The following is a 13,510-nucleotide window of genomic DNA, read 5'->3' as shown; positions in this document are numbered from 1 at the left end:
AGCACAAATGTCCATCAACAGGTGAGAGTGTAAGTAAATAGTGGTATATCTGTACAGTGGGATACTATTCTGCAACAGAAAGGAACTACCGATATGTGTAATCACATGGATTAATCTCAAGATTATTACGCTGAGTGAAAAAGTCAGGCAAAATAAAATACATAATGTATGATTCCATTTATATGAATTCTAGAAAATGCAAATTAATCTATAGTGCTAGAACAGCTGTTGCCAGGTGACGGGGGCGGGGCTGTTGGAGGTGGTTACAAACAGGCACAAGGAAACTTTTGTGGGTGATAGATATGTTTACTATCTTGACACTGGGGGTGGTTTTATGGGTGTATAAACTTAGCAAATGGTACACCTTAAACATGTGCAGTTTACATCAATTACACCGCAATAATGCTGTTTTTTAAGAATAACATTTCACATACATTAGAAAAGTTAAGTTATACATCCTGTCTTGTTCTCCCTTCTCAACCTCCAATCGCATCTCCAAAACATCCCAAATCTTCTTTCCTCATATTAAACAAGCCCAGCAATTTCCTTTGAACTTTTATGACCAGAATGAACCTTTCCTTGTGCTTTCTTAAAGAATCAAATCAATAAACACTAAAATCCTAACAGTCGCATAAGAATTGAAAAACAGAAACTTTTTCAGGACAATGTTCCAAATCTTCCACATGCTCTTCTAGGACAGGCTCAAAGACAGTAAGTGACGTGACCAAGCTCACAAAAGAAGTGAATGGATAAGCTGGGATTCAAAGTCAGGTCTGTCTGACTCCAGAGCCCGTGGTAGCTGCAAAACCTAGCATGCCCCAACTATAAGACATTTTTACCACCACAGGGTGGAACGACAATAACAAATACTAAAAGAAATTCAATTTTATAACTCTTACCTATACTTGACAACTCACACCATTCAACCAAGCAATGCCAAATCTGTTGGGCCCGCTTTAATAAACTCTGCATTTAGCGGTAGAATTTTTCAAGTGGTTATTAAGGTAAAACAGATTTATCCATCATCTCGAGTAGATTGAACCTGCTTCCTAATATCTTTTATTTTTGCTTATTTTCATAATTTGCTTATTCCATAGTGAACAGGTAATTTTCAATCAACTCATCCCAGTTTGAATCATGCTGAATTCTGAACAAACAGAAACCAATTAGTGCACTATTATTTAACAGAGTCCCAGTAAATGCACAATGGAGACTGCTGTGCAAAGTTTGAAGATGAAACAAAACAGATTACACTCACACATACCCACACATCCTACCACTAATTAAAAAAATTCTAGTGTTACAAGTGTACAATTTCAGCTGTGGTATTATCTTTGTTCCGAAGCAAGGTACATTACTGTATGGTTGAAGCCTTCCAGCATTTAATTAGGTTACTAATTATAAGGAGAATCACATTACCTTTAAGTCTTTCCTTGGGTTGTGACTAAGGCTTAACACATTAATACATTAATGGTAACTGTATTTTAAGATAGGGAGCATGTCAATAAAGAATTCTGGTCACATCCTCCAATATGTCCATGTGACTGAAGGTTTTGGCTGTGATACAATTTGATACATTTACTGGGAGGAAAATCACTGCTAATTCCCACTGCTACAGGTAGTGGCCAAGAGATATTTTATATTGCATTTTAAGCATAAGTAACATTCAAGAGAATCTTCACAGAGGGCATATACATGAATATAAAAATAAATAAAATCATTAAGTGACATTCTTTATTCCCATTTAAATTCAATTAATAAATTTAGCATCAATTCAGTATCACATTACTCCCCAACTTCCTTCCTTGCCCATCAATAAAAAAAGTCAGTGCAAATTGTATGAGTCATTCTTCAATCATGCCAAGGACATAACCTTTAACCTAAGATTAAAAAGAAAGTGCTATGGGACTTCCCTGGTGGTCCAGTGGTTAAGACTCCATGCTCCCAATGCAGGGGGCCCAGGTTCGATCCCTGGTCAGGGAACTAGATCCCACATGCCACAATTAAGACCCCGCACAGCCAAATAAATAATTTTTTTTTTTTCTGAAGTGCTATGTGTGAAATTCAATACTGTTTAACTTCTGGGTGCTAACATCTAATACAAACAACATTTCAAAGGAAAATGAAACAATCTGGATCACTTCCATTCATTTTTATGATTTCATTGGTAGATTTCTATGGCTTTGGCTTGGATCCTTGATAAATTGGAATGTGGAATCATTTAGTTTATAATCTGTATCACCAGTTCGTACAAGGCACAGAAAAGTTCTCCACTCCCTCACATACTTCAAAGTATTTCATTTATTATTCAAATGATTGTTCTGACAAAACCATTAGTCAAGAAGAAAGCAAAGAAATCTTATTTTTTAAAGTGGAAATTTTAAAGATGCAGTTTTCACAACAGACTGCTTTATCTACTCATGCTATTCTGGCAAAATCTTTATTTCCTAAAAGAAAACTTTTATCTTTTTTTAATTAAAATTTTTCTTATGTATTAGAAGGTCAGGGCATGTTTTTACTGATATCACTCAAAGTGAGTGTTTATATTTTAAATTTACCTTAGCTTCTTCTTACTAAATTCCTATAGCCTCTCACCTTTTCTAAGGAAAATACTAAATTTAAAATTGAGAAAGGTATTGCCGAAACCATGGTGAATGTTTCACAACTACCTTGAAATGATGGTAGGAATATGCACGCTCATGCTCTCTCTCTCTCTCTCTCTCTCTCTCTCTCTCTCTCTCACACACACACACACACACACACACACACACACGAAAAAATAAGTACCTTTTAATCAGAGTTCTGAGTTTAGGGCTTTTGGGGTTAACAAGAAAAAAAGTTTCCTGATTTGCAGTAGACCTATTTTCATACTTTCTTTTTCTACACTGACATCACATAGCAGCTGTATCACCAGGTAGCATGTTTGCAAGGTAGGAGAAGTTTCTTGGCTTAGCAGAAAAAAAAAAAAAAAGCAACAGTCTAGTCCTCAAAAAGAACCCCCATGACCAGTGAGGCTGAAAAAGCTGGCTGAATCACTGGTCAAGAGTCAGTCTTATAGCAAAAATCGGTTGGGCTGAGAACAGAACCTAACAGGAAAACATAAGGTCAGACTTGAGTCTGATTTGGTGAAGAAACATGTGCTTGGCCACTCAAGGGCTGCATATATACAGATGAAGTTAACTTCCATGACTACTACTAGTCATGGAGCTTTTCAATGCCGCTACTTGAGAATCAGAGCAATAGATGTTACTACTATTCCAGCCACCAAGAGACCCCATTCCCCTCTTCTGTTACATTTGTGGAAGGAGAGTGGCTCTAGTGGTTTAGAATCAATCATTTTCAAGACACGGCTCTTTTCCAATCCCAGACTTGCCAATATGTCCCTATGAAGGCGGCAAAATTTGTCTCTTTGTCTTGTGTTCATTAAGGTTCTCTGTGCTTTCAGTCTCACAGTTCTTAAAAGGAAGCATGATACCTCACACGCAACAGTGATCAAGTTCAATATAAGGCAGATGATGTAGCCCAACCCTATGGTATTTCCAACTGTGTCCAAAGTACTTGGAGCTGCCAGAAAGCAAGTATCATTCATTCATTCAGTCATTTATATTGTGGTAAAATATACATAACATAAAACTTATACTTTTTTTCTTTTGTTTAAGGTAAGGAGTGGATTTATTTAGAGATACACATTCTTTGGACAGAATGTGGTCCGTCTCAAAAGGTGAGAACGGCCTTGGGAGAAACACACTCCAGAGTGTGCGCCAGCTCAGAAGGTGAGAGGCCCCAAAATAGGGGGTGGTTCAAAACTTACACATTCTGAAGTGGCATTTAGCTCATTCACCAAGCAGTGTTAGAGCATTTTAGACTCTGGTCTCAGTGTCTTGATATCCAGGTATTCACTGGTTAATACTCATGGCTTCACAGAGATAAATGTCATTCTATTTTCAGGTAACCTTTCAGATAAGTATACAAAATCAGAGTTCATTCAATACACTAGGGTTTGTATGCTGGAGGTGAGGCAAGAACCACCCAAACCAAGCATTTGGCCATTTCCTTCCAGGTGGAAGGCAGAAACTCTGATATTCTCTTCCTTGCCATTAAGCCTTTCAGAAAATAAGGAATCCACTATTCCCTGACCTTTGGGATTTTTACAAACATCAGCCTGCCGTCCAGAACACAGACAAGAAACTGTCCAGGGAAAACATGCCCCCAAATGAACAGGATATAAACAAAGCTGTAACTAGGTAATTAATTGTAGGGACTGGACTCCCCTCACTCTGCTTCTCTGATAACAATCTGGTATTTTATCAGCAGGTCTTTTATCTGGAAGGATTCACTGTATTCTGCTGCCTGGAACTATTCTGGGAGGGGACAAAGACAAGCTTTCATCTTGGAACGGAAATGGAACCACATCTAGAAGGAGGAAGAGTCAAAGCTGTAAAAAGGCCTCCAAGTCTTTCCCTGCCAGCAGGGAGAGGTAAATGGAAAATAGGATGCCCCGTTTCACTAAATGCACGGGAGGAAATTCTGGTGGGGAAGAAGCCACTGCGGTTCCCATCCAGGCAATGTGCAATCTGTCTCTGTCCCAAATTCTACATCCTATGCCCACCGCTGTCAGCCTCATTCCATCTCTAATACCACACCCAACCAATGTCTCTTCCTGTCAAAATCAAAGAAACTTAAACTGTGGTTTAAATGACCAATAATACCTTAAAATACTATATCTCACCGTGGGATTTCCATTTTAGGAAGGATCAAAACCGTATACTTAAAGAATGAAAGTCCAACTGTGAAACTTCAAGATTCAGTTCAAAAGGGAAGAGGCATTTGAGAAAACTGGGTGGGTAAAAGGCACTGCTTAAGACATCTCAAATCATTCCATACAGATTTCAACTACCCTGGGGGTGAAGCTGGGTTAGAATCTGGCCCTCTGAGTTATTACCGGTGTACACATTAATTAGGAGTAGAACATGTTCCCTAACCCCCTCCAAACACGGCCACACCACTCAGACCTCATAACATGCCATGGACTGGTTATGGAAGGACTTGGGAAAAACAGGGCTTTGAATTCCCCCTCCTACTTAGAACCCAGGAATATTTATCCAAGGTTGAGCCAGGGTGGCTGGCCAGTTCCAAAACCCACAGCCTGGGGCTTATGAACAAGAGAACAGATTGCCCAGTGAGACCAGTGCCCTCTGTCAGGCTGTGGAGCAATCCTGTGAAGCTCCCTAGGTTCAGATCCCAGGCCCTCATGACACTTCACAGTGGTGCAGACTAGGGGGAGGGCACTAGGAAACCGCTCTACTGGCCAGTTTTCCATGGGGAATTCTATCAGGACATGGCATTCTAAAGCTGCTACTTTAGGGACGTGTTCAACCATGCAGCAGAATGCAAATCCCTCTCTAGTCTTTTCAAGTTTTTCCTAAGTCCTGTTTTCATTCTGGCTATGAATTAAATTCTGATATCTTAAATCATGCAGAAAAAAAAGGGGTAAGAAGAGATTGAATTATATTAATTATATGGCATTGAAGCTCAGCTAGAAAACAAGAATTACATTTCTTAAGTTTCTCTTCACTAGACTTCTGCAGGTTATAATTAGTATTAAAAGAATTTTACTTTTCATTTTATCCAAGCTGAAAAGAAGCTGAGCCTTAAATTCTGGCTTTACAGGAAAGAGAGATTCTTCTGGAAAAAAAGAAAAAAAAATGAATAAACAGTCAAGCAAAAAACAAACCAGCACTACTCACCCATCACCCAAAAAGATAGCTTAAGTGACTCACTTTTCAGCGTTTGAAAATATTTTCTACCCACTGCTTTGTAAATTATTTTCTTGTTGGTGTGACACATCCTTTAGTAACAATCCAGCTTTTCCTTGGCTACCTAGATATATTTCCATAGTTACTACCAAAACAGATGGCCTTTTCCTGTACGATTGCAATAATCAAAAAGGAGCAGGCTTATTTACACAGAGGCACCCTCAATACAAATAGACATTTTGTTAATGCTCTGGACACTGTAGAGACAAAACAGAAAATCTCATTCACGTGGGCCTGCCTAATTTTGATTTTGCAATTATTCAGACTGAGGCCGAGCTAATGTTTACCTTTGGGACTGAGAGTTTCATTTAAAATTGGGAGAAATGTGGCCATCTCTTGGGAACTGGTGGCCAGGACACAAATATCCCAGACCAGGAATTTTCCCTGATGGAAAACGAAACAAAACAGAACAAGACAACCCAGGGGGCACATCTCACACATCTCACTCTCAGTGTGCTCTCCAGCAGGTTTGGCTAGTAACCTTTGGTTGGTGAAGGAGGGAGGCGGGACTCTGCACATGAAAAAATATAAAACTGAGGAACAAAGGGGGATTTCAACCCATCTCAGAGGCCTCGAGGTGTGGCTTAACAACTAATACGTTAACCAGATGCTACTGTTACCCACCCATTAAAAAGCAGTTCCCTAGATATATTACATATAATTTGGAGTAATAAAACTTTCATTTCATAATATCCAGTAATTTGAACACTTCACTGATTCAGACTTGCCTTTTTAAGATATCCTTTTAAAGTGTAGGATTACCACATAAGAAAATGTTGGCAATTTTTCAAAATTTCAACATATAGTGATATCCTTATGATTCTGTTTTCTAAGACAGTAAAAAGAGGATGATCAAGTAAGCTACTGTTTATGAAAGTACATTGTAAACTTCAACTTGTTTATATAAATGCTTGTTACTTTTTTTCTTTTTCTTTCAACAACCCTGAAGCTTTTCAAAATTATGTTAAGTTTCAACAGTAAAAACCTAAGATGGTAAAGTCAGATGGAAAATATATGTTCTAATAGTTTAAAAATTATGCCTAAGTAGCAGCCCACAAATAATCTCATTAAGATTTTATGCTTCTTAAGCCTCAAGACACATTTTTTCTTTGCTGAGACACTTGTAACTGTGCAATGACCCACGATTTCCTATTACAAGGAAAATTTCTTTTGTAAGAAATCCTCAGTGTTTCTCAGGAATCTCAGAAATTCAGTTGAACCAGTCTTATTTAGCAACCCGTCACAACCACTTGGGCTTAACTGCAAGTTTTTCTTTCTTTTCTACTGATTTCAGATTAGAAGAAGAGACCACTGCTAGAGCAATGCCCAAGGGGGGCAGGGGAGAGATATCTCAAGAAAGCAAAGTAAGTCCAAGTGTTTGTTATCTAAAACTTCAGGTTAATTTTGGCATATTGAGAACTAGCTTGTCATACCCCACAGATGGAGGATCGTAAACATGAGCAAAAGGGCGAATTGTAGTATTAAGCGCTAGCTAGCGTAGCTAAGGGAGTGGCGAGGAGCACGGGCTCTGGGGCCAGATTGCCTGGTTCAAATCCTGGCCTCATCACTTCCTAGCAGTATGACCTAGGGCACATTTCTAAACTTCCCACTGCCCAGCTTTCCCTCTCTGGAGGATGGAGGATGGGAATGATGTTAGGGACCTCATAGTGTTGTCATGATGATTAAATGTATTAGTATGCATTAAGTCCTAAAACAGTGTCTGGCCCGTAGTAAATATCTGCTAATTATTATCACTCATCACTAATTATATGGAAAAAAATCAGAGCAAAGATGATAGGCACCAAGAAGCAACACAGCACAACGGATATCCCATTATGCCAAAAATCTTATCTGTCTGATGCTCCACTGTATTTCTATCGTGCCGGACACACAATCACGCTTACAGTAATTATCTATTGAGTAAATGAATAAACGAATCAACCCCTGACTCCTTAACGAATCACTTTTTGACTGCGGACACATTCTGCTTACTCCTTCTGGACCCTGACTTCTCCATCTCCAAAGAAAGTTACCAACACCTGCCACTTGCTACCTCAAAGTGATGATCATCGGTATAAGGGAAAAAGCAAATCATTTCAAACTTACTGAAGGGATATCAAAAGTCAATGACTTTTAAAACCAATGTTCCTGGGCTTCCCTGATGGCACAATGGTTAAGAATCTGCCTGCCAATGCAGGGGACACAGGTTCGAGCCCTGGTCCGAGAAGATCCCACATGCCGCGGAGCAACGAAGCCCATGCACCACAACTACTGAGCCTGTGTTCTAGAGCCCGCGAGCCACAACTACTGAAGCCCGCGTGCCTAGCGCTCCAGAGCCCATGCTCCGCAACAAGAGAAGCCACTGCAATGAGAAGCCCGCGCACTGCAACGAAGAGTAGCCCCCACTCGCCACAACTAGAGAAAGCCCGTGCACAGCAATGAAGACCCAACACAGCCAAAAATAAATAAATTTATTTCAAAAACCCCGGAAACAAAAACCCCAATGTTCTTTTGTTATTGAGTACCTATGAACACAGTCAATAATACTGAAAGGATCCTCTGTAATACCCTGAGTCCTGTTTCCTTTCAAAGAAGTCCTCTGACTCCAGTTGGCCAGGGGGAATGTGCAGACGTTGTGCTAGGCCCTAAGAGATGGCTGTTCAGACCTCAGTGTGCAGAGGCACTACCTGGGGGAAACTGCCGACTTTTAGATGTGTATGGGACATGCAGAAGGAGTTGTCCAACAGAAAGTTGAATCTATGATTCTGTACAAGTTCTAGATCTAGGGCTGACTCATCAATGTATGTGAGTTGCCAGCCAGGTGAGGACTGTACATATAAGGTGAAAAAAGAAAAGAGTGGGGGGCAGGACAAAGAGGTGCACCAACATTTAGGAGGCAGCATGAAGAAGGGGCCCTGAAAGAGGAGGAAGAAGCAATGGCCAAACAAGGCCACAGAGGAAGAGCATCCTGGAGAAGCCAGTGTGCAAGAGTGTCAAATACCAGAGGAAGATTCAGAAAGATAAAGACTGAAAAGCATCCAGTGGCTTTGGTAATGAAGAGGTCACTACTATTTCACGTTTGTCAGTGAAGCTTCAGTGAAGTGGTGGAAGAAGCATCCAGGCTGCAGTGGTTTAAGGAAGGAATAAGAGGGGAGGAAATGGAGACTGTAAACACAGACAACCTTTTCCAAGAGTCTGGCTATAAAACAAAGGAGAGAGCTATGGTAGTAGGTAGAGTGGGTGTCTCCACGGAGACAGTCCATGCCTGATGGCTTCTATTTTCTCTTGCAATTAAGAGGTGATGAGAGTAGGGCCTTGGGTTATGGCAATGACACAAAGTAGGCCCTCAGCAAATACATTTAATGGATGGATGACCTAGTGACGAAGAGCGCTCACAAAATAAAGTGAAAGACAAGAATAAATGGTGAAGAAGAGAGTAGCTGTCGCTGTGTGGAGGGGAGGCAAGACAGGCAGTCAAGAGTCTCAATGTTCAAGGTGAGTGAGGAAAATAAGGCCCAAAGGGAAAAAGTCAAAGGGTATGAGGGTGAATGATCTGGTGCAGCTGATGTGACTAATGCAGGTTGTTTTAACAAGATGATAAATAGACTGGTAAGGGTCAAGGCCCAGAGGAGAGGGAGGAAAAACACTGCGTCGATCAGAGAAAGATAATCAAAACATGGTATGTCGTGAATTTTTCTTGTCTCATTTTAAGCCTACTGTAATTCTTCTTTACCTTCATACTCTCTTCCCTAATTCAGATTTTTCTGCCTAAAGAGAAAAACATACAGTTTTGATTCTAAAATGTCCCCTACCAGGTAGGAGAAGATGACTTCATATTAGCTGGCATTTGGGGCTTGGTACTCTCAAATCTTCAATTCAGCATTAAAAATGCCTGCTGAGCATCTTGGCTACATTTTTGAGAAAATAATTAAGTTTAAGGAAATAAAGGCTCCTTAAGGAAAAATATTATTAAAATATTTTAAAATTTAAATATTATTACATTTATAATAATTTTCCCATTACTCTTCATTATTTCCATAAGACTTGGAAATGCAATACTTGGAGTAAATACTGTTCTTAATTAAAGTTTACCAAAGATTCACCATGGACCGTTTCTTCTGTTAAGTAGCAAACCATTTATTTTGTGAATTTCCTGGTTCATCCTTGATTCAAGTGGAAACAAAGTTCTTTAGGATAACTTTCAAGTTATGAATCATAAAACTCTGTCACAATCTTCTGCTTGTTAGAGCCCACTGTCTGCAGAATGAACAGTATGACTTTCCTCTCTTAAGAGTTGCTAACCAACATGGGAGATTTCTTCAAGTCTTCAGGATGGTAAACTGAATTCCCATGTTCTTTTCCTGCCTTGCTACTAGGAAAACCTCCTGAATTTCTCCAACCCACCACTGCTCCTCCCCTTGTTTACAGGACCTTGGTCCTTAGTGTATCTGCCATATAATTAAGTGGTCCATATACAGTATGTCAGGTTCACAAGCATGGGTTTTATCTCACTAGCTAGATCATAAGTTCTTCAAGGATGAAAAACCTTTTTCCTTTACTTTGCATCTTATCCAAGACCTCATGCTAGCTAGGTATACAATGGATGTTTAACAACTACTTAGTTAATCTATTAACTGATTGGATTTTAAGTTTGAGAGTGAATGGCAGCAATAGGCCATGGATTATCATCGTTGTCAGAAATTTCACCTAAGAACGAGGCTGTCTACAGATCACTTATTCTAACATGACCTGAACTGGCCTACTGAAGTAACAGATAACACTGCAGAAAAGCTGGTCCTTACAAGTTTTGTTTTTCTAGCTTGCTTTGTCAATGCATTCCATTAAGAGGTGAACTCCTCATTCCTTTTGCTCAAAAACATATTTAGAAAATGGTCTTAAAGAGATCTGGCACCAGAGATTAAGTTGGCCAGGCCCCCCTCTAGGAACTGAGAGATAAAAATCAGTGACAGATGTCAGAGGTATCTTTTTATGCCAGAACTCTTCGCAAAAAAGCCACACGATGCAGAAAACATGATTTCATTCCACACACTGAACCTCAGGTACCCCTGGGTAGAATCTGGAAATTCAGAAGGCCATAAGCAAAAAAGCCCTCCAAATAAAGCACTAGCTAGGCAGGGCCATGGTAAAAAGGAGACCAAGTAGATAGCTGCCCAAACTGTGATTTCACCAGCATTGGGAAACACCTTCCGATCTCTGCTTTTAGGTACTCTCTTATGTAAGGCCTAAAATTCCATCACCTAGATTCCTCACTTTATTTCAAAATGTGCATCTGTGTAACACAACAAACAGCCCCAAGGAAGGTAATGACTAGGGTCATTTACATGTCTGTATGAAAGGAAGGAGTAGGCACAGGTTTGGCTTATAGGCAAAGGGGAGAACTGAGCACTCAAAAAAGCCCTGAGTGGAACTGAACATCTGCACCTTGACAATCTTGCTCAAGGCCTGGCCTGGTATCAAAGTCATATCACTAAAACCAGAGGTCAGGGTTTCTACACGTTAATGGAATGGCAGGTCCCTTTTTTTCACCCAACCATTGTTAGCAGATCAGAATGGTATAGGGAGACTCCTAACCTTTAATCCCATTCTCTAAGGCTCATGGAATTTACCAGTAACCACAGGACAGGTGGAGTTCTGAACCTCTAGGATGGCCAGGCAGGAGGAAGTGCTGTGGTAACAGCACCAGGAAAGCCCTATTCTCAAGTATTTTTACTTGTAATGGGCTAGGACTGGCAACTCCTTTATTCTTTCTACAGGCATCTCTGTTTGAAGTTTGGACAACAAAGAGTTATCTATTTTAACCATTCTTCAGAAAAGCATCTCTGACTTTTCTCAAAGACTCAGATGTTCCTTGTACTTGTCAGAAAACAAATGTGGCTTCAGCCAACATCTGAAATGGAGAAAAATATAGCAACCACCAAAAAACGATAATTAAATTAATAAGGAATGCTTTTCAGACATAACATCCCATAGGCCAAAAAAATGTTTTCAGAACTACAGAGAACAAAGTTATAGAAGTTACTTAGAAGCTAAATTTAAGTGGATTAACTGCTGAAGGGGACCATGCAGGGGCAGACCACTGTGACCTGTGGGCCACGAGAAGTATGGCACCCCCACTGGTAGGTGGAGGAACCCATGAATGACAGAGTATCTTTTTATGCCAGAACTCTTCGCAAAAAAAGCCACACGATGCAGAAAACATGATTTCATTCCACACACTGAACCTCAGGTACCCCTAAGGGGTACCTGAGTAAAAATGTCCAAATATGTGTTACAGGTTTAGAGGCAGGTTTATCATTTCACTGCACATTTAGAATCTACAGCCAGGTTGTTCAGCTATTCTAAAATAAGACACCTCAAAAAGATGCCTTGATGGTCATCCGGCCCCACCTCAGATGCACTGCAGAAATCTAAAAAATATACACAACATATGATCAGTTTTCCTTGATGACATTCAATGACCAGCAGCTCAGTATTATGGAAATCTGTTCGTTCTCTTGATGCAGAATGTTAACTCTCACAAAATTCTTCCTTATATTAAAATCTGAAATCTATCTCTTACTTTCCCATTGGGAGCACAAGAGAGAAATGATGTGCCTTCTGTCATACGGCTGCCTCTCAAATATGTAAAGACCATTACCATGTTGCCTCTAACTAGTCTTTTCCAGTCTAACTATTTCCAGATGTTTAGCTTCCTCCTCATCTTGGTCACCTTCTCTGGATAAATATTAGTTTATCAGTGACCCTCCTAAAATGGGAAGCCCACAGCACAGTAACATAATAGCAGAATGATATGCGTTTAGTCTGACCAGCAGAGTTCAGGGGGATTATAGCCTTCACTACCTAGAAGCAGCAACTGTGTCATACTGCTTCCTCAGGGCTCACCAGGAAATCCCATTCCCCAAGATTTTTTCATAAAATCCGCTATGAAGCCGACAGCTCTCATTCTATATGTATGTAATTTTGACTTCTTTTTACAAAATCAGAACATGATATATATCTCTATTAAATGTTATCTTGATAGTCTCAGCCCATCAATCCAGTCTTCCAAGGCTACTTTGAAATCATATTTTTCAATTATGGACTATATTAGACATATCAAATAAAAAAGAGTAGAGAGAATAATATAACAGCCATTTGCCCCAAACCCAGCTTAAGAACACATCACAAATAAAACAAGCTCCTAATATATGCTTCCTTAATTTTATCCCCTCCTTCCCTGCTTCATAAAGGTAATGGCTACTAGCCTGAATTTGTGTCTGTCACTCCCATGCTTAAAGACTATTTTGAATGGGAGTCCATCACCAGTTATATTTCTCTTATATGCAAACCTAATAAGCACGCAATCTAGTCTGTCTTCATTTTAAGTAAGTAATTCAAACGCTGAATAAAGCAGCATTGGCCTCATCTATCAGACTCCTAATCCCATCAAAACAATGAGGTGACTCAGGCATGACTAATTCTTAGGGAATCCTTACTAGCTCTCAGCAAATAAAGTATGAAGCACTTGCAAGTAATACATTGAATGATCCAGTCTAAAACAATATCAACACAATTGTTTGGTCACTGATAAAAATATGCCTTTTCCTCTCTCTTTTGAAATCTTTCTGCAAGCTCCGAGGATAACATTCCCATGCCACACACCCCCCAAATTACTGACTTGGCTCTAGGCTAAC

General features: G+C 39.8%; 1 protein-coding gene and 1 non-coding gene across 5 annotated transcripts in view; one reads left to right on the top strand and one right to left on the bottom strand.

Annotated features, from left to right (window-relative positions):
- THADA (THADA armadillo repeat containing) overlaps positions 1–13,510 on the bottom strand; it is a 314,473-nt gene that overhangs the window by 158,698 nt on the left and 142,265 nt on the right. The gene's annotated exons all lie outside the window — the stretch shown is intronic.
- TRNAW-CCA (transfer RNA tryptophan (anticodon CCA)) lies at positions 1,911–1,983 on the top strand. The gene has a single exon. It is a non-coding gene; the product is annotated as a tRNA-Trp (tRNA).

Source organism: Pseudorca crassidens, chromosome 14 (genome assembly GCF_039906515.1).
Source record: "Pseudorca crassidens isolate mPseCra1 chromosome 14, mPseCra1.hap1, whole genome shotgun sequence".
NCBI lineage: Eukaryota > Metazoa > Chordata > Mammalia > Artiodactyla > Delphinidae > Pseudorca > Pseudorca crassidens.
Note: the sequence above shows the minus strand (reverse complement) of the source record. Positions and strands in the feature narration are given on the sequence as shown.